The following is an 18,802-nucleotide window of genomic DNA, read 5'->3' as shown; positions in this document are numbered from 1 at the left end:
CACGTTTTTGCAGCATGTAATTTGCCATAAACCGACGCTTTGTCATGTTGAAATCCTTCGTAACAGTATCCTCAAATGTGGCATTGATGGAAAGCATCTCTCCAGATTTGCTAGCACATTAAAAGGGCGGGCCAAAGAGTGTACCAAGATGCAGAACAACTTGTGGGAATCGAACGATAAACCTTTTTGTCTAGCTTGGAAGTTCGAATCACAGCAATTAATCCTCAAACTGCATATCGTTGCCGTCACGGAGAGCATACATTTACATACCCATTACTTTTTTTTCTATCTGTTTATTCTCCATGACACATTTCCATCAGAATAAGCAATGGCGCACTATTATTGTCATTCATCCAATATGAGTCTCCATGTGCAGTCCGCAATTGTCTTGTCTTCCCATATGCGCATTCATTCCTCAGTCTGAGATTGTGAATACAGTCCTAGACGATTCCCTATTTAATATTAAGGCTCCGGCTATGTTGCAGCCGGTGGGCGGAAGAGTAACACGCAAATGACTACTGCCTAAATTGCTTCCATCTTGGTCGCATTATGGTTACCATTCTCGTAATTAGCACCATCATCTACAAATCTCTCTGCCCTTTGGCGTTACTCCAGTGCATGCTATCAAGGCCATGCTTCAGAATCCCCTGGAGGAAAGAGCAGTTAATTTGTCTTCCCTTCCCATACATCACTGAGGTACGTGTCTGTCACGTAGTTTACTCGAATTAATAGAAAGGGGACCATAATACTGAGCACTGCGCGAGTCAGACAACATACCAAAACATCAGCCAACCGATGTATATCATAAGTTGTTCTGGTGACCATTTCTGAGAGAGACTCTTGATGTGGTTTGATTCTGACAGAGGGTGGGACCTAAGATGTGGTCTGCTGTTTCTTTCAGAAAGTATTTTAATTATGGCCCATAGACGCCCACAAAGCATCTCAGTAATAATCAGTGCAACAGTCTGATTTTGCGCGCCATACATGCACGCGCGTGCACACACACACACACACACACACACACACACACACACACACACACACACACACACACACACACAGAGGGAGGGAAAGAAGGAAGGAGAGAGAGAGAGAGAGAGAGAGAGAGAGAGAGAGAGAGAGAGAGAGAGAGAAACTGAATGTTTGTTGCACAGATCATTCTTATAAACACACTATTGACTTGGGATGTGAACCTATGTATAACCAGTGTTTGACATTCCTGGACATTTCAACAAACTTTGCACGTTTTAAGTGCAATTTAGTAACTTCCAGTTTTATGGCAATATCTCATAGTGTTAAAACCTCTTTATATCTGCATGTTATATGGAGGTTGCAAAATAGTGGGTGTGTTAGTCTCCTCCTGCCTCAACTGAAATACATATATGCAATATATTTCAAGTATTCACCATTAATATCTAAAGTCATAGTGTTAAAGTCTATTTACATTAAATATATGTTGTTCCCCAGTTGTATCCACATACAACATGTCATCTCCACTGTCCATTTGATTGTAGTTGGTTATAAGTCAAATGGGTTAGAACTGGCATTGCCAGACTGATAGAGACAGTTAAAAACCCCACCTTTACAACTATAAATTGGTTGTCTTAAACTTGACAACATGAAGTAAAACCCAGCAATAGTACATTTTCTTCATATTGCACCCAACCCATACATTTAAACTTTTTGTGCTTGATGAATGAAAGCAAGAATTTCAGGGCTTCTTTTTTAATTGACCCCAAATTCCAAAAAATGGTCACACAATGCCGTCTTTTCTGACGTTACAAAGGTTATTAGCCACAGGTCCTTTTCTTGGCCCCTTTGCAGAGAAAAAGGAGGTACCAATAATCCAGACCAAATCAAACTGACCTCTGAACCTTTTCTGCTGTACTTTTTCTCATGGCGTGGTTTCTTTAGTGAGCTAGTGATCTGAGAGCCCGGCCAGGGCTGCAGCCACTTTCCCAGACGGGAATGCCTCTCGTCCCCTGACAAATCGCTGCTGAGCCTCTTTTGTCTGTATTCACTTTGATCTCACCTGCTTGTCAGGGACTAAAAAAGAACTCCCGTACAGTTCGAACGCACTGCAAACAAATTGGCAACTATTTTATTCTCATACCCCTTTTTACCCTGAGTTGGTTTTCAGAAATGTTAACTCTTATACTTTTCATAAACCTAGCACCTGCAATATGTTTAGTTGACTACTTTTTTCTTTTTCCTTTTTGGAAACATGGCTTTTTTTAATGTTTTTTTGTGAAGTTATTGGCTTCTATTTTGTATTTGTCTATTTTTTCTTTCTCGCTGAGTACACCAAACCCTCAAAGATTTGATCATTGTGACCAGTTTGATATTTTTTACTTCTTCTACTTCTCCTATTTATGATTAATGTTTTGGCCAGAATGCTCTTGCCAGGTGAATGACATACCACATGATGTGCTTGATATACATCAATTAATAGGGTCTATACATCATACTGGAGTTTCTTGTAGACTCTAAATTACACATACATTTTTGTTATATTGGTAATTACTTTCTGTCTTAATTCATATGGTTTCTTTTTGGCAATCATCACTGCCACATTTTGGGACGTATCACCCTACCCCTCTTGAGTCATATTTTCTAGACTGACCTGCAAATACAACTCTGTTTTTTCAAGTCAGTTTATTTTGATGGTTGAGGGGGACAAGGGCTCAGATTTAATTTAGTGGTGAATCTTGAACATGTATTTGTATGTCATACAAATGATGCAGCACAGAGAAAACAAGGAGTATGTCCATTTAATATCCCTTATTCACACATATCCCCTTGTACAGGATAGTTCTCATTCAGTGTAGTGGATATGTGAGCACTTTGATAGATAAAATCATAGATGGCTTCAGGGGTGAGCAGACTTCACCCACATTATCCTTTTGTGGGATACAGGTACAGATCAGCGTGCGGTGCTTGATTTAACAGCAGAACTCCAAACTGCACTGGGGAGGATGATTCTCTCTCTCTGTCTCTCTCTCTCTCTTGCTCTCTCTCTCTCTCTCTCTCTCTCTTTCTCTCTCTCTCTCTCTCTCTCTCTCTCTCTCTCTCTGTCTCTCTCTCTCTCTCTCTCTCTCCTCTTTTCACTCTGCCCCACTTGAAACTGGATAGGGCTGTCCTATACTTCTACAGCCCTTTGATTCTTACCTGCAGGTCTCCAAATACCTTTCGGTGGGACAGCACTGCACCTTCCAACAGTAAAATGATTGTGGTGGGTTGTAACTCTATAAGCCATCAATGGCTGTCACACACCAAACAGTCACAGGGCAAGGGTTAGTCTATGGGAGGGACAAAAACAGTTGCTGTAAAACCCACTATTAGCCAAGTGCTCAAGTACAGGTGTAGTAAAATCAATAACCTCCTCAAAATGCATCTGGTTATTGGTTATCACACCAACCAGCTAGTTACCTTAATCACTTAAGTCATAGGACACTAACTAATAAAATGACTATACTAAAAGATACAACAGTCACTCCCAGTCTGGCAGGCTGTGCTGTGTAGATTTTATATGTGTTTTCATTTGAAACTGTCCTATGGACAGGAATTGATCCGGTGCTCTTCTAGACCAGTCTCCTGTGTGTCTTTAACCCAATGCATACTCCCCCCTTGAGAGTCTTGACTGAGTTCTAACCAACAGGGCTTGGGAGGTGGGCAAGGCTGTCACCTCGTCGCCACCAGACGAATAGCTCAGAGTGACAGTGACGGAGCAGATGTCGGGAACTCATTTGAAACTCAATGTCACCTAATTTCCCTTTAATATAAGGCCATTGACACAAGGGATGGAGTGCACGGCAGGGGCCACTGCATAAGAAAGCTGTATGTTGATAGTGTAAAAGACGGATGGCCCAGGAGTGTTTGCAGCAGTGGTGTATTGTTCCCAGGTCCTCTTTTGAAAGCATCACAGTGACATTTATATGGACCTTCGGTGGACTTTTACTCTGGCCTCCTTTTGTGCTCCTCTCTCAGAGAGACGAGAATGAAACACAAGAAAAACACAACACTAAGGCATGGAGTATGGCCCTTGCTTTATGTAGTACAGGAATGAATGGAATGGTTTATAGATGATATGTTCACTTAGTTGCAGGGCACAATTGATATGGGACAGATTGCTTTAATTTATGGACTAAATTAATATGCCAAATGTATTGTTTTTGTTTGTTTTGTTTTTGACTGCCTGGATGGTTTTATTTGAAGCAAACATTTACATTTTAGACCAATGACTGAATAAAAAAGGTCAATATTTGTATTTGAGCTTAATGAGCTCAATGTGTCAGTGAAGTGTGATGAAGTTTGATAAATGATCATTATCTTTGGCTATCAAGGAGGACCATGCATGTATGTGGGTGGGCCTGCCTGCATCCACAACCACACGCTTCACCCTGTGAGAGATGAGGACAGCCTGAGCCTTCTACACTTGACTCTGCAAAAACTCAAGGACAGTTGTGATTTGTCTCCATGCAACCGAACTGAAATGTTGCCTTTTTTTATTTTTTTTAAATGTGCATCTTATTTAATTTAATTTTAATGTCCAGGACTGAAGCTGAACCCAACTTACCCATAAGCTTTAGCCATTGAGATGGACCACCTTACTGGAGTGCGTCTTTCTGGCCCCTCTCCTCAGAGAGATAGACTGGTCCGTCACTCTGTGAGCAAATTGGTCCACTGACAGATGTCTGTCCCGCAGGTACTTATCATCACTGGATTGTTTGCTGATTTGGACTGTTTACTTTCAGTTGACAGGGCAGAGCTATGTTAATGCCTATTCTTTTTGACAGGATCTGAGTGAGTCCCCTAAAATGTTACTCTGTGTGTGACTGTGAAGTGGTTCCACACAATTTATTACCCTTAGCTGGGTATAGTTGTGTTTCATAAACAAAGGGGAGAGGGAGAGGGCATACTACAGCAGGGATGAGCCATTACTCTAGAGAGAGAGCAGGTTGCATTGGAAATGAATTGAAAATTGGAAAATCTTCCGAAAAGAATAAAGACTATTTTCAGTTATTTTATGTGATTTCAATTCATTTCCTGAATTTACTTGAACTGAAATGGAGAATATCCTATGGAAAATGCTTTTATATAAGATGAAATGCCAGGCATTCCTTGCAGGCTTCCCATTGTGCTATCTGGAAAATTCTACAATTTATGTAAATGTAGAAGCCATTATGAGGGACACCATACACTATTGCAATTAGTGCCAACACTGACATTCATAATATGGTAAATGCTCAACATCAGACACGAGAAGGGCAGTTGAAGCCTGGCTTTTGCTCCCCCCACCCTTAACTCTGAAGAGTCTGTTTGTGGAGAGGGATTAGGATTATAATTGAATTCACTATTGAACATATACTTAACCTAGAACTCCTTGAGAGTAGACTCTTGTCAAAATCAATGGAATTACTAGGGTTCCTGCACAAATGCATTGATGACGTAGAATAGGAATATATGATTTAGATTATATTGTTAATGACTTTCATTCTAGATTGACATTTCTGATTTCTGGTTGAATCTTCAGAACATTTTGTGTTTTACACTATCTTTTTTGGTCATTGTGCCAAAAAAACAACTTCACAGTAATTGAGGAAATAAGCAATGATATGACAACACCAAATAAACAATCCTAGCACATCTCTGTAATGTGGTAAAGACTGTTTAAACCTCTGGAGGTTTGGTCTTGTTGAAACACAACTTTCCAGTGTAGTTTAAACCTGCTTTAACAATTCGGAATCGCCTTGCACAGAAATCTGGTTCAGAGAGAGTAGTGTAAATGCTCTGGTAGATGATTGGGGTTTGGAGGGCGGGGGCAGGGGCTGTTAGAGACTATACAGGGGGTGTGATGTGAGTGGTGGGGGGTAGTGGTAGTGGGTTGGGGGGGGGGTCACCCTGCCTTTTGGGTGATGAATAATGACACAATTGTTTGTCAGTCAGACTGAGAACAGGTGTTACGGAGCTGCAGACTGTAAAGCTAGAGGCCAGTGGCCTTGCTCTCTGGTTTCAGGGCAAGGAGGAGGAGGGGGGAGGCTCCTATTATGTGGCCGACGCAGAGCTATGGCCACTGGGAGAGTATTCCCTGTCTGAATGCGGAGACTGCCGCTACTTCTGACATACTGGGTGGTAACCCTAGAATATGTATGTGAGCACACACATTCTTCATCCATGGGTTTGAGAAGCTAGCGAACCAGCTTGTATCCATCCCCAGAGGGAATAGCAACAATTGCCATAAGGGCATAGAAGGATACTTTGAGTATTTAATGGTTTCTGTGCACCAATGAAATATTCCAAGATTTGTTTATGGCATAGAGTCCTCATCCCTAGAGGGTGCACACATCAACTAAAGAGTTGAAAAAGCTGCAGCTGTTTGGAGGAAGCTTTGCAGATGGTAGTAGACAGTGCAAGCAGGAAACCACAGCAATGCTAACGTTTTCCATTCCCAAGATAGTTGCCAATGAAGATACTCTACTCCATGATTATCTGCTCAGACAACCTCCCCACCATCCCTACATGGAGGATGTTGATTTGAGAAGAGGCACTGAAATTGTGCTTTCCAGGCTGAGACTATTGTGCCTTGTAATGCAACTTGACATCAGGTGACATAGTGGAATTGTTGGTGCAAACTGCATGCATTGACCATCCTCAGACAAAGATGGCAGATGCCATTTCGCAAGACTGTCCTTTCTGCTTTGAGTGCCCGTTTGACACAGCAGGAACCTGTAAAATAGGAAGCCTTAAAATATGTTTACAGAAATATGTTTATCAGTGGAGGGGTTAATGTAGTCTTACCCATATGTAGTCTCACCACCACTTGCTTTCCATGCAATACACATTTTTACTAATTATCAGTCTGGTTTATCTTCATTTGTTTTCTCATGAATGAAAAACATTTTAACTTTTGTTGATCTTTCTGGAGATGAGGTGCAAAACATTTCACATTACAATTATATATTAGAAATATTTGTGCATTTGTTAATGCTGATTATTGTACATTGTCGTGGAAGGAAATGCATCTTTTTAGAATGGAGTAGCAGCGACTTTTGAAAGATATGCCATATCAATTTTCATCGACAAAGGCTTCATCAATATGACAGGGAAACTAAAAGACGCAAAGTATTACGGTTTTGCCTCAACTGCTGTGGGCAGGCTATGCCAGACAAATAGTGCCTCTCTGTCATATTACTGACATTCTCTATATTTATTTTCAGGCATTACCAGCAGTACCAGGGATCCTAAACCTCACCTGTAATGTTTTGCTTTTATATTTACTTTTTACGGCTCGGAGAAATCTCAACTCAATTGAGTGGTTCCAGAATTAACAGAGTGAAATGAAAATTCTCAGGCCTACAGTCTGGCTTTCGGCCCCCCACCCCCCACCCCCCAGCCACCCAATACACAAGCACACACACAGAGAAGCACGCTGGCTAACGAGGACTGTTGTTCCCAGACAGAAACGAGAGGATGGGGATAGTGCAGGGTGGTGGTGTGCTTTGCTAATGAAAAGCAGACTTGCTGCTCAATGAGCCATATGCGCCAGCAAGGAAGTGTGATGCTATAATGCTTAGCATTCCCCCAATAAAGCCTACAACATCCTGTTGGAAGACACTATTCCAATTTTCCTATTGTCTTTCCGCCCGCATGTATGAAGACAGGCCCAGGCATGATCATCTGTGCATTTGTCCTATGTTATACACCCTATCTGGGGATACTGTAAATATCTTTTCTATTGCGACGGTGACATTGGCACATCTAGAAGGTATCCAGATTTCAACCTTCAAAGGGTCAATATGGCACACAGACCCTCAGCAAATGGAAAAACATTTGTGGTATGTGCAACAATGTGTCTGTATCTCTTGTTACCCCCAGAACATCCTGAGTAAACCAAATTGGTCTCCATTTTACTGCACTGTTAGTTAGTCGCAGATTCAACAAGATTATTGGTTTGACTGAAGAAGGTAACATCCATTATAGAAGGTAATGACACCAGAGGTATATCAGTGTGTTTGTTGTTGTTGTTGTTGTTGTTGTTGTTGTTGTTGTTGTTGTTGCTGCTGCTGCTGCTGCTGTTGTAATCAAGTGTTGTGGATCAAGTCGGCTACTTTGGTAAGGGAAGGCTGCCCTATCTTAGACTGGTGTGAGAGGAGGTGGCACTCTGGCAGGCTGCCAGGTCAGTCTAGCAAAGATGGTTGTTGTAGAGCAATACTATGCACCCGGATGATGGTGGATTGTCCACTCCTCATCAGTGTAGTTTTTTTGATGAGCTAGACCTTAGAAGTGTGTGTGTGTTATGATGTGCTAAGACATTGTACTAGTGGAAGCTTTAAAATGTCAGGCTTTTTTCTAGGGAGATGGGAACAACAAACTCTTTAGCTACTGAGTTGGGTTACAAGGAGTAACATTTGCCAAACATATCAAAGCGAATGAAGTAGCTATGTTCTTTGGTTGGTGTGTGGGTGTGTGTGTGTGTGTGTGTGAGTCAGCGTTCCCTCCCAAAAACAGTGAAAATGTATGAGTGTTTGTCATGCAGTGGGTAGCGCAGAATAACCAGAAGGAAGGATGACCCTCCCCTCAGAAACCGAAGAGGACCCGGGGGACAGGGCTCTCCTTTCTGGGCAGATCTGCTCCAGAGGGCCTGAGCCATTAGCAGCCTTAATATTCTGAATTACCTTTCCAGCCATTTGTTGCCCCTTTGTTGTGATACCTACTTAAAATATCAAAGCAGCAAGAGGCTCAATGAAACATTTGAAAACTGAGAAACTCTGGTTTTATGTGTCAACGCAGTCCCCTCCCTCTCCCCCATGCCCTACCTCCCTGCCTCCCTCTCTCTCTCTCTTTCTCTCTCTCTCTCTCTCTCCCACTCTTTACAGAGCTCTATGCAGGTATCCCTGGATGAAAAAAGGAATCAAAAGAAGAAAAAAAACAACTTTGGGTGGGACATCAATGGTTGACATGGTTGAGGCAGAACAAAAAGGAAAGCTACCGGTATGTAGGCGAGAGAGAGAAAAAAATCTAAAGTGCCCAAACAGAGGAAATGGGGCCAGAGAGATTTTTGAATCCCATAGAGTACAACCAGTTTATACTCCCATACTGGCTAACCATGGCCTGAAAGATGTTAGCTATATGGACCGGATCCTCGACGGCCACCCATTTCCGTTGTGTGCGTTTAGGCTGACCAGACGGGGGTTGAGCTACAGCAGGGGGTGGGGAGGGGGGAGAGACTGGTGAAGGCCTCAGGCCATTCCCAGTGCCAGGCCGACTCTAGTTTCAAAGTGTGCAGGAGTGTGTGCAGTCTACAAATTAATTTCCCTCCCCGAAGGCGAGCGGAACCCCTTCAGACACCACAACTCCAAAGAGAGAGAGAGGCAAGACATCCTCCAGTTTCCCTCCCAACTTGTTCCCCTCTCCTGCTGGGTACACACACAAACAATTACATCAGGGCTGGAGGGGGAGGGATCTGTGTGTGACCCTCAGAGCCTTGACAGGGGCACGTATACAGCAAGGGGATGGCACATGGTGACAGCTTACCTATTGCTAGTGTGTGTAAGAACATGCCTTTCCACTGGGGGAGTCACAGAAGATTGGCAGTTTTGAAAATGCCCTTTTTCGTTCATTCAGTCTACTCGGTAGACATGGATTTAGTAAAAAATATGTACTAATCTTTTTCGGATTTTGCCAGTGGCAGTCCAAAAGTTCTTTAGATATGATCTGACTGTAGGAGTGAACCTGCTGCCTTTACTGTGGCACCTTGCTGAGCTCTAATCTCCTGACGTCTCCACTGGCAGCACTTTGTTTGGAGTGGGCTGTCTGTTGGCCTCTTGATGTGGTTACTGCAGCCCTGTAAGAATGTGTTTTCTGATGTCTGCAACATGACCTTACTCTTTATGTGTGTTTGGGTTTGGGTTGTGTTTGTGTGTGTGTGTGTGTGTGTGTGTGTGTGTGTGTGTGTGTGTGTGTGTGTGTGTGTGTGTGTGTGTGTGTGTGTGTGTGTGTGTGTGTGTGTGTGTGTGTCTGGGTGTCTGTGTGTGAGTGTGTGTGTGAGTGTGTGTGTGTGTGTGTGTGTGTGTGTGTGTGTGTGTGTGTGTGTGTGTGTGTGTGTGTGTGTGTGTGTGTGTGTGTGTCTCTCTATTTTCCTTGATGATTTCCATTTTTAATTTAGACCTCATGCAAGTCTTTTTCCAGGAGAAAAAAAACGTAATTGGTGATGGTCGTAAACTCTTTTTACACAACCTTATAATAAGTGTATCAATAGTTGGCAGCTGCTTTGTGGTGTTCTAGAGGCATACATGACTGTGTGGCCTCAGTGTAGAGTTGTGAATGTGTGTGTGTATGTGAATAGGTCTGATTGTCTACTGTGACAGCTCAAGGGGGACAAGGACATGGCCGGCTAAATATAATCATATGCACCTCACTTAGCAGAGTGTTTGGCCCCTCACCCCTACTTCTAGTGCCACGTCCAGTTAGAGATAACCTACAGTCTACCCACTGTCACATGACCATCATGAGAGATGTTAGCTATATGGACCGGATCCTCTTGGCTGATCCATTTTCGTATACTAAGGACAGAATCTCATACTGAAGCTCTCGTTTGGTTGCCTTTGCTGTTATAGTTAGAATATACCTACAGGAGCCAGGAATTCCTGCGCATGTTACATGAGTATCAAAACCAATTGATTTCTTTGCTTTGTGAAATGATATTGTCTCTGTCTATGTGGGTGGGGCAATGGGAGTACGAGGAAACAGTGGAGCGTTTGAAGTTAACTTTTTTTTCTGCTTGTTGTTCCGTCTGTGGCGCACCAGCAGCAAGGAGGAGACAGTCACTGCAAACAGCAGGTGTGGCTTTTGAACGAAGCCACGATACGACAGGTTCTCTTTGCTCTCCATCGTCTGATTCTTGTTTTGATCAAAAGAAGAAAAGCCTTCTCGGTGCTGTCTTTCATCTCCAAGAGAGGGCCTCTCCCTTATGCTCTACCTTTTGTTTGTGTGTTGTCCTTGGGCTCGAGCTTTGTGGTTTGTAGCAGGTGTTACTATTTTAAGTTTGGTCTGCCACCAGCACTACGTCCCATGTTGCCACACCACACAGAGTACTTGTTTTTTAAAACCAGTCTATGACATTAAACATTTAGTTCAAAGTGGCTTAAAGTTTCTGGCTTCTCTGGTATTTTAAAGGTTTACTGTCTTGTTTATTTCTGGGTGGGCTGTAGAAATGATCATAGACATTTGTAAGGGTCCAAGCACCAGAACATCTGTTATTATTGATCTTTCTGGCAATGGCTTTTATGTGGTTAGACTGAAGAGGTTCAAACTGCAGGAATGCAAGGGGCCATAGGCTACACCACTGTAGCTAATGCATAGCCAACTGGCCACATGGTGGCGCTACACCAGATGTCCAAAATGGTCAACTGAAATAACAAACTGCCCCGTTTGACTTTGAATTGACAAACTGTGGTGCCAATGTTTCCTTCCTTCAGAAGGAAAACATTACAGTTAAATCTTAAAATCACAAGACAAATCATCATGACATTTGGTTAGTACATACAGATGTACAATGGTCGCTCATTCAAGGAGTATTCTATTTCACCTCATGGTGGCATGACAGCAGAAACAAAATATATACAGTATATAAATATATCCTTTTGACCCGTTTAACTTAAAATCATGAATCTGGTTACAATTCATCTGCTTATAAACTGCTTATAAACTGTATACCAGTAGCACTATAGTAGTAGAAGTAGAACAACAGAACCTATAGTGGATAAAGATGGGGGTAATAAAGAGAGCAGTATATAGTTATGAGTCATACTCCTCCTTCACAGGCCAATCAAATTCACTGTATCTCAAGGGACAAACATTCCCATGCAAGGCCTGGACAGATGTTGTTAGTGGGTAGCCAGAGCCCTGGTTTAGCTCCATCTACAGTGGGCTGAGGGTAGGACTTTTCTGTTCCAGACTCCAGTAGTATGTTTCCAGTACATTAACACATGAACCTGAACCCATTATTGTCAATATACCATCTCAGTCTATAGGTTCCAACTATTTCACCTGTGGGTGGTAACAGTATTTTTCGATGGGAGATGATGATGACTTCTATCAGTACATGGGCTATGTTTTTATGTGGTATAGAAACATATGGAAAATATTGTTGTAAAGGCAATAATGTGTAAACCAATTTTGACATAGCAATAGTATGTTAATCATGTATCACATTGTAATGTAATTCTAATTCAATCCAATATCTGTCTTGGCAGTTTGGGGGCTTGTATGGGAGACTTTGAGTGTAATGCTGGTAGCTTCTCAGCAAACTCACTGTGCCACCTAGCTACAGTTTCATAGACCAATACGTGTTCTTGTTTTTTTGGAGCCAGACTTTGCTCAATAGCTCAATCAACGAGTCTCCCCTGCGTTTCCTTGCTCAAACAGTCAAGAGAAGAAATGCCTCACTTGGCCACTCTCAATAGGAACATTTACTGATTCTATTTATGCCAAACGTGTGCTTTTGAAAGGAAACCACTCTCCACAACAGTTTGTCTAGGTCGCTGGCGCTCTCTGGTTCAAGTGTGTAGTGTTTTCTGTCTCAGTGCCACAGATTCCACAAATGGCTGGCACGGGAGATGAACATGAAGAGCATAAGAATAATACAGGGTGTATTTCGAGAATGTCAACAAGAATGTTGGGAATCGCTTGGGCCGCTGCCGATGTCTTCCGTCCACACACTAATAGAAAATGCTCCAAAACCTTTTTTTTGTCCCCTTTTTGTTTCTTTTTATTTAGTTATTTTAGACCTTCAAACATGCTCTTTTCTGTAAACAATGACCACACATAGAATACTGATTGTAAAAGAGGCCTTTGTGGAGTGAGTTATAAACGGTCTCAGACGTCATCACCTTACAGGAAATTGCTGCGTCACTGTGAGAAGCGTAGGGGAGAGGTGCATGACATTTGAGGTCACATGTATAAGAAAGCCAATCTTACAGGCAAGGGTGGAGAGGGAGGAGTCACTTTTTATGTTTGTGCCAACCCACAAGCAGGTTTGCAGGACTGTACCAGGTGGGCTTTTCGAGTGTGCAGGAGGGGTGGCGGTGGGATGGTGTGGGGTGGGGAGGGGTTATGTGTGGGGGGATTTTGGCAGGGTGTCAATACAACTTCAAGAACCTCCCTTCCATTGTCAGCAGACACCACACACTCTTTGTGATCTGCCCTAACACATCCGGCTTTTCTTTGGTCTCGGCTACCCCTGTGATACTCACATTTAAAAATGTCTGCTATATCCGTACACAAAAGAGGTTGGCCTCTCAGGTATTGAGGGGCACTCTCCTTTCTCTCCTCTCTCTCTCGTCGCTCTCTCTCTTCTCTCTCTCTCCTCTTTCTATCTCTTCTCTATTTTTCTCTCCTCTCTCTCTCCTCTCTACTCCTCCCAGCCCAACTCAGACAGGATGAGCAGCGTAGCCTTGTCGTGTTTAGGCACTGTGTAATGTGATATAAAACAACTTCTGACTCTGCCCTGGATGCCCGCCAGAACACTGAGGGTAGGAGTCTCTGGCAGCCTCCCGCCTGCCTGCCTGCCGCTTAAATCACAAGGCCCCGGTCCAGAGACGGATCCTCCCCACCCTCCCTGCTCCTCCCGCTGCCAAACATTTCTGCTGCCGAGACTCTGTTTGACAGCAGGGGGGACGAGGTGTCATACATCACTCCCTCCTCCTGCCCACCCCAGCCCCAGCTCCCTGATGGCCACCATAGACAGTAAACAAATAGATGGGAGTTTGCTCCCTGGCCCCAGTCATGATATGACTGAAAGCAAGAAAGAGTCATTCCATCAAGTCCTCGTCTCTCGTTCTTCTATTTTTCTCTCTTGTTCTCTCTCTCTCTCTCTCTCTCTCTATATATATATATATATATACTGTACCTCTACCTCTCTCTCATATTGAAAAGTAAAAGAAAATATATGAATTCAACATGTTTAATGTAATGTACAAGCAAATTACATTGGTATCTTAAACGTTAATGGAGAGTTACCTTATCAACGATTGTAATTATATATTTTTTTAGCATAGCATAATAAAATGTCATAATGACCACAAACATTCTATGACAAAATATGTATTAGAACTATCCAAATGTAACCCTCGGAATCTCCATGTGCCAACAGAAAGCTATCCTGGAATTTATGAGCATGCACAATTGTTTTGTGGCTCTTGATAAGTGCTGGCCTTATTTCATTTAACAGGTTTGCTCCGCCTTTGGGGTCATGTATCCACAAACGTGTTGCTTCACTGAAAACCCCTCTTCCTCCCTCTGTTTCGGTCACCTATTTACTATAGCAAAAACTGACATGTCTCTTTGAAAGCCAGGGATCAGAGATCTTTGTATAAACATCTCGGGAGAAGTGAACAAATGCACAAAGGAAACAAAGGCAGCAGACATGGAGAGTGCTCCATCACTAGGACACTGTGTTATCTTACAAGGAGAAAGACTAGAAATACACAGAGGCAGCCTTCAGTGACATGCCCTTAACTGCTCTGTCCCTGAGCTCTCTCTCTCTTTTTCTCTCTTGAGGGGTGAGGGAAGGACAGAGAATGGTCCATACACACATACAAAAGTACACACACACACACACACACACACACACACACACACACACACACACACACACACACACACACACACACACACAAGATTGGATTCCTTTACAGATGTGTCATCATGGGATAATATATTTGAAGAGCATTCAATGGCAAATCATTTGCCTCACAGCTTTTGATTAAGTCATATATTTCAACATTGTGCATGAGAGACCAATGTTGTAGATTGTCTATGATAATTTTAAGCGGGTTGTTGATAGCTTTCTTTGAGTGTCACATGATGCGGTATAGGATTGATTTCCGTCCATTATTGGTGTCTGCTCTGCACATCTTTGTCTCATATGGTGATCAGAGTTGTATGGTTCTTCATGAGGAACATCATGTCCCAACTCTGACAGGCTCAGCTCCACCAGTGCTTTGTCTTCTCCATTATTCGCGTTCATCTTTCTGAGGTAATGCCCATGTGTCTCACGCCCGCGGGCAGGCGCTAAGCACCCCCGCCTTACCATGCCACAATGGGGTGGCATGTGTCTGTTTAGCTTTTAAAACGTAAGACCACAGAACCCAACCTCCTTCACAAGTGCACAATTAAAGACAATTCCACAAGCCTGAGAACAAGGTTTTTTTTCTCCTGTCGTTGCCCTCCCTTGTGACATCTTGGAAGGTTCCATCCCCTGTGTGAAAACAATGTAGTGTCCCGCTTGAGGCTGCTGGAGTCGCTGGCCCTCTCAGATCTCTGCCACGCCACATTTGAGCTGGGTGTTCTGCCAAAACCCAAGAAAACTACTTGACAATTTGAAAAGAGCAGAAATCCTCAGGCCATTCGCCACAATCCAGAAATGTGCTTGGCAACAGCACATGCAATTAAATCTGAAACTCTCAAACGCAGTCAGCAAAAGGAAGCCGAGGGAAGAGGGGAAGAGGGGTGGGAGGTGGGACGTGGGGGTGGGACGTGGGGGGGAGGGGGTCCCATGCTTAACTTGTGTGCATAAATGTCATTGCTCCCTCCAGATCTGTTTATGTGTAAGTGGTCATTGGCACTATTTCTTTTCAAACTTGTAGCCATGGTTATCGCCCGTAATGTTGTCGAGAATGTTGCACGCAACCGAGTCACGCTGCAAAACTGTTGACATCTGCAAGACCAAAGGCCTGGAAATAAGCACCCTTGATTTATAAAACATGTTTTCACACACACAGTCAAAGTATCTATCCATTCTTCTCTCTCTCTCTTTCTCTCTTTCTCTCTCTCTCTCTCTCTCTCTCTCTCTCTCTCTCTCTCTCTCTCTCTCTCTCTCTCTCACCCAGTGGAGTACAGAGGAGCCCAGTATGCCATGTGGCCCTAACTTCTGTGGAGAGGGGTCATTGCAGGGAGGCAGCTCGGTATCGCGTTGCAGTTTTGCGGCTCATGTTTGATGTCGCTGTGTTACAGTTTTAGCGATGAGCGAGCGCTAAGCAATGCTAAACAGCCGAGCCTGGGAACGCAAACTCATAACTGGATCTGCTTTGCAGCCCGAGACCGCAGCCTGCAAAAAACACCTCAGGGACGATCAAAGGAGGGGGATCATCCTGTATACAAGCTTAGAAACACTAAAAACTTTCTGAATTAAAACTTTCCTTAGCTTAAACCACTAATTAGATTTTCTGCAATATTTGCGTTTTTAATGTTTTGAGTAATGCATAATCAATGGTTGTTATTGGTTATTAACACATATAAATGGTTATATGAGTCTTGAATTGTTTTTTATTAAATCTGGTAGTATTTACCTTTATGACATTCGTATTTGAGAATAGTGACATGGTCAAGTAATTTAATTGAATCTCTGTAAGCAGATATGTATGTACTGTATGTAGTTAGGTAGATAGGTATGTTTATGTAGTTATTTCTTTCAAAGCTGTTACCACAGATGAAAATAGATTGACACATTTTCATGATGGTTGTGCTTTAAAGGGAAAAGCTGCAATGGTAATTGAATACAGATTTATGTCTGGTCTTCATGATTTAAGGATGTTTACCATGTGAGATTGGTTTGTGTGTGTGTGTGTGTGTGTGTGTGTGTGTGTGTGTGTGTGTGTGTGTGTGTGTGTGTGTGTGTGTGTGTGTGTGTGTGTGTGTGTGTGTGTCTGTGTGGTGGGCGAATGATCCTGGACAGTTGAGTTGGTGTGGCTCTTGTTCCACTAATCGATCAGCAGATTGCATTGACAAGGGCTGAATGGAACGGACATGGTGCACCCCTCACCCCCCCAGCCACCCACCCTATCTCCACCCCCTCCTCCTCCCACCCACCCTGGCGCCCCTCGCCGTGTCATCGGTCTTGTCCTACAAGATGCCTCACACCCAGGCTAGCATGGGAGAGTGACCGCGTCAGCCCACGAAAAGGCTCCTCTTCTCTCTGCATCAATGGGAGAAAGAGAGAGGGGACAACAAAGTGGGAGATTCCTGACATAGCTTCCCATTTTCATGCACTACTGCCAATGGAGAAATGAGTGTCTCCCTTTTTTTGGCACCCAGCCAGATATCTCATCTCCTTTTATCTACATTCAAAGGTAGCCCTATACTTACTATTCATCAAAGGAGTTCAGATGCGACCACCTGTAACTCGATGCCATTTCTTTTCAGTTGCCATTGTCTGGGCTAGAAAGACCTGGTGGGCTTATTCAAGCAGTATTGGAGCATAATGAATGACCTCACACCTCCCTTTCAGAGACAGAGAGCCTTGTATATGAATAATGAAATTGTACAGAAATTAAGAAAGCATGTGGACTTTTGTGGAGAGAGGCATGTAGCAGTTTCTGTACTTTTACCTCTGTACAATTCTGAAATTACATGAATCTATGTTGAGTTTGGGTTTATGACACAACATGAACATTCAGAGTGTGTGGAGATGCTCGTAAATAAATAAAAAACTAGGAAAATATTTTTCCAAGAAAAGAACATACAGTAGACATATGGGGTAAAGTCTGAGAGAGGCAGCTGCTCCTGTAAGCAGCTGATGTTATGGTGTACAGAAGTACAGTGAAGAACAGTGAGGTTGATTAAAAACTTGACAAAAAAAGATGAAAAAATTACAAAGCCTCTGTAATTAGTTTAATTGACTTTCGCGTACATCCTTGCACACTGTGTTGTTGCCTCTGTATGAGTTTACAAGCCAAGCGCTTACTCTCTAGAGGATGCAGCACAGTTCAGAAAGCTAATTTCTTTCTACAGTAATGTCAAACAGCAAACACAGCTGTGGTGATAAAACTTGATTCTGGAGGAGTGTTTAGGGAGAGCTGCAGCTCAGAGACCAGCAGCTGATGGACTGATAGAGAGTGTGTGTGTATGTGTGTGTGTGTGTGTGTGCGTGCGTGCGTGCGTGCGTGCGTGCGGGTGCGTGTGTGTGTGCCTGCCTGCGTGCGTGCCTGCCTGCCTGCCTGCCTGCCTGCCTGCCTGCCTGCCTGCCTGCCTGCCTGCGTGCCTGTGTGCCTGCGTGCATGCACGAGTGCTCAGCCCTCTTTTGATGTGAGCAGCCACCAGGCCCACTCACTCTGTGTACTGAACTCGTCCATTTCATGTTGAGTGCACTTGTTTCACACATAGGGGCATTGCTACTCATCATTTGAGGAAGCTGTCACACCGATGGTAGAGCTGATACAAGGCCCCTGAACGCTCCATTTGGAACCTCTTGTGGGTTCACTGGTTGGTATAGTGGACTATAATTAGAATCTGGAATATGTCGTCCTGTCAACCCTAGCAAATCAATATCCTATTACATGTAAGGACATCCTTAATGTAGCTGGGAGGGTCGGGTAACTTTAATGCATGATTGACACAACGGATTCTGGACATGAGTGCAAGTTTCCAGCATCTCACAAAGTAATAATATCATTTTATAACTTTAACACTGTGAACATTTACAGGTCACTGTGCCAGTAAACATCATAACAAGCCATAGGCAATAAATAGAATAGAATTACTTTATTTTTTCCAGAGGGTTACATCAGGTTAAGTTACTGTTTTATGTCATTTTCCAGTGTTCTGTACACATCTTTGATTTAATCACTCGTGTTTTGTCATGGCCCTACAGTACAGCTGAGCCTCCGGTGTATTAGCCAATGAGAAACGCTTAGGTTGGGAGCCAAGGCATCATATGGCCTCCATTACTGATGCTTTGATAGGCTCAATCATGTTCTGATTCTTCATGTCCTTAATTTGCTCTTGTATCCTGTCATAGAGGAAT

The sequence above is a fragment of the Argentina silus genome, assembly GCF_951799395.1.
Source record: "Argentina silus genome assembly, chromosome: 2".
Lineage (NCBI taxonomy): Eukaryota > Metazoa > Chordata > Actinopteri > Argentiniformes > Argentinidae > Argentina > Argentina silus.
The sequence above is the reverse complement of the archived record's forward strand: the minus strand, read 5'-3'. Positions refer to the sequence as shown.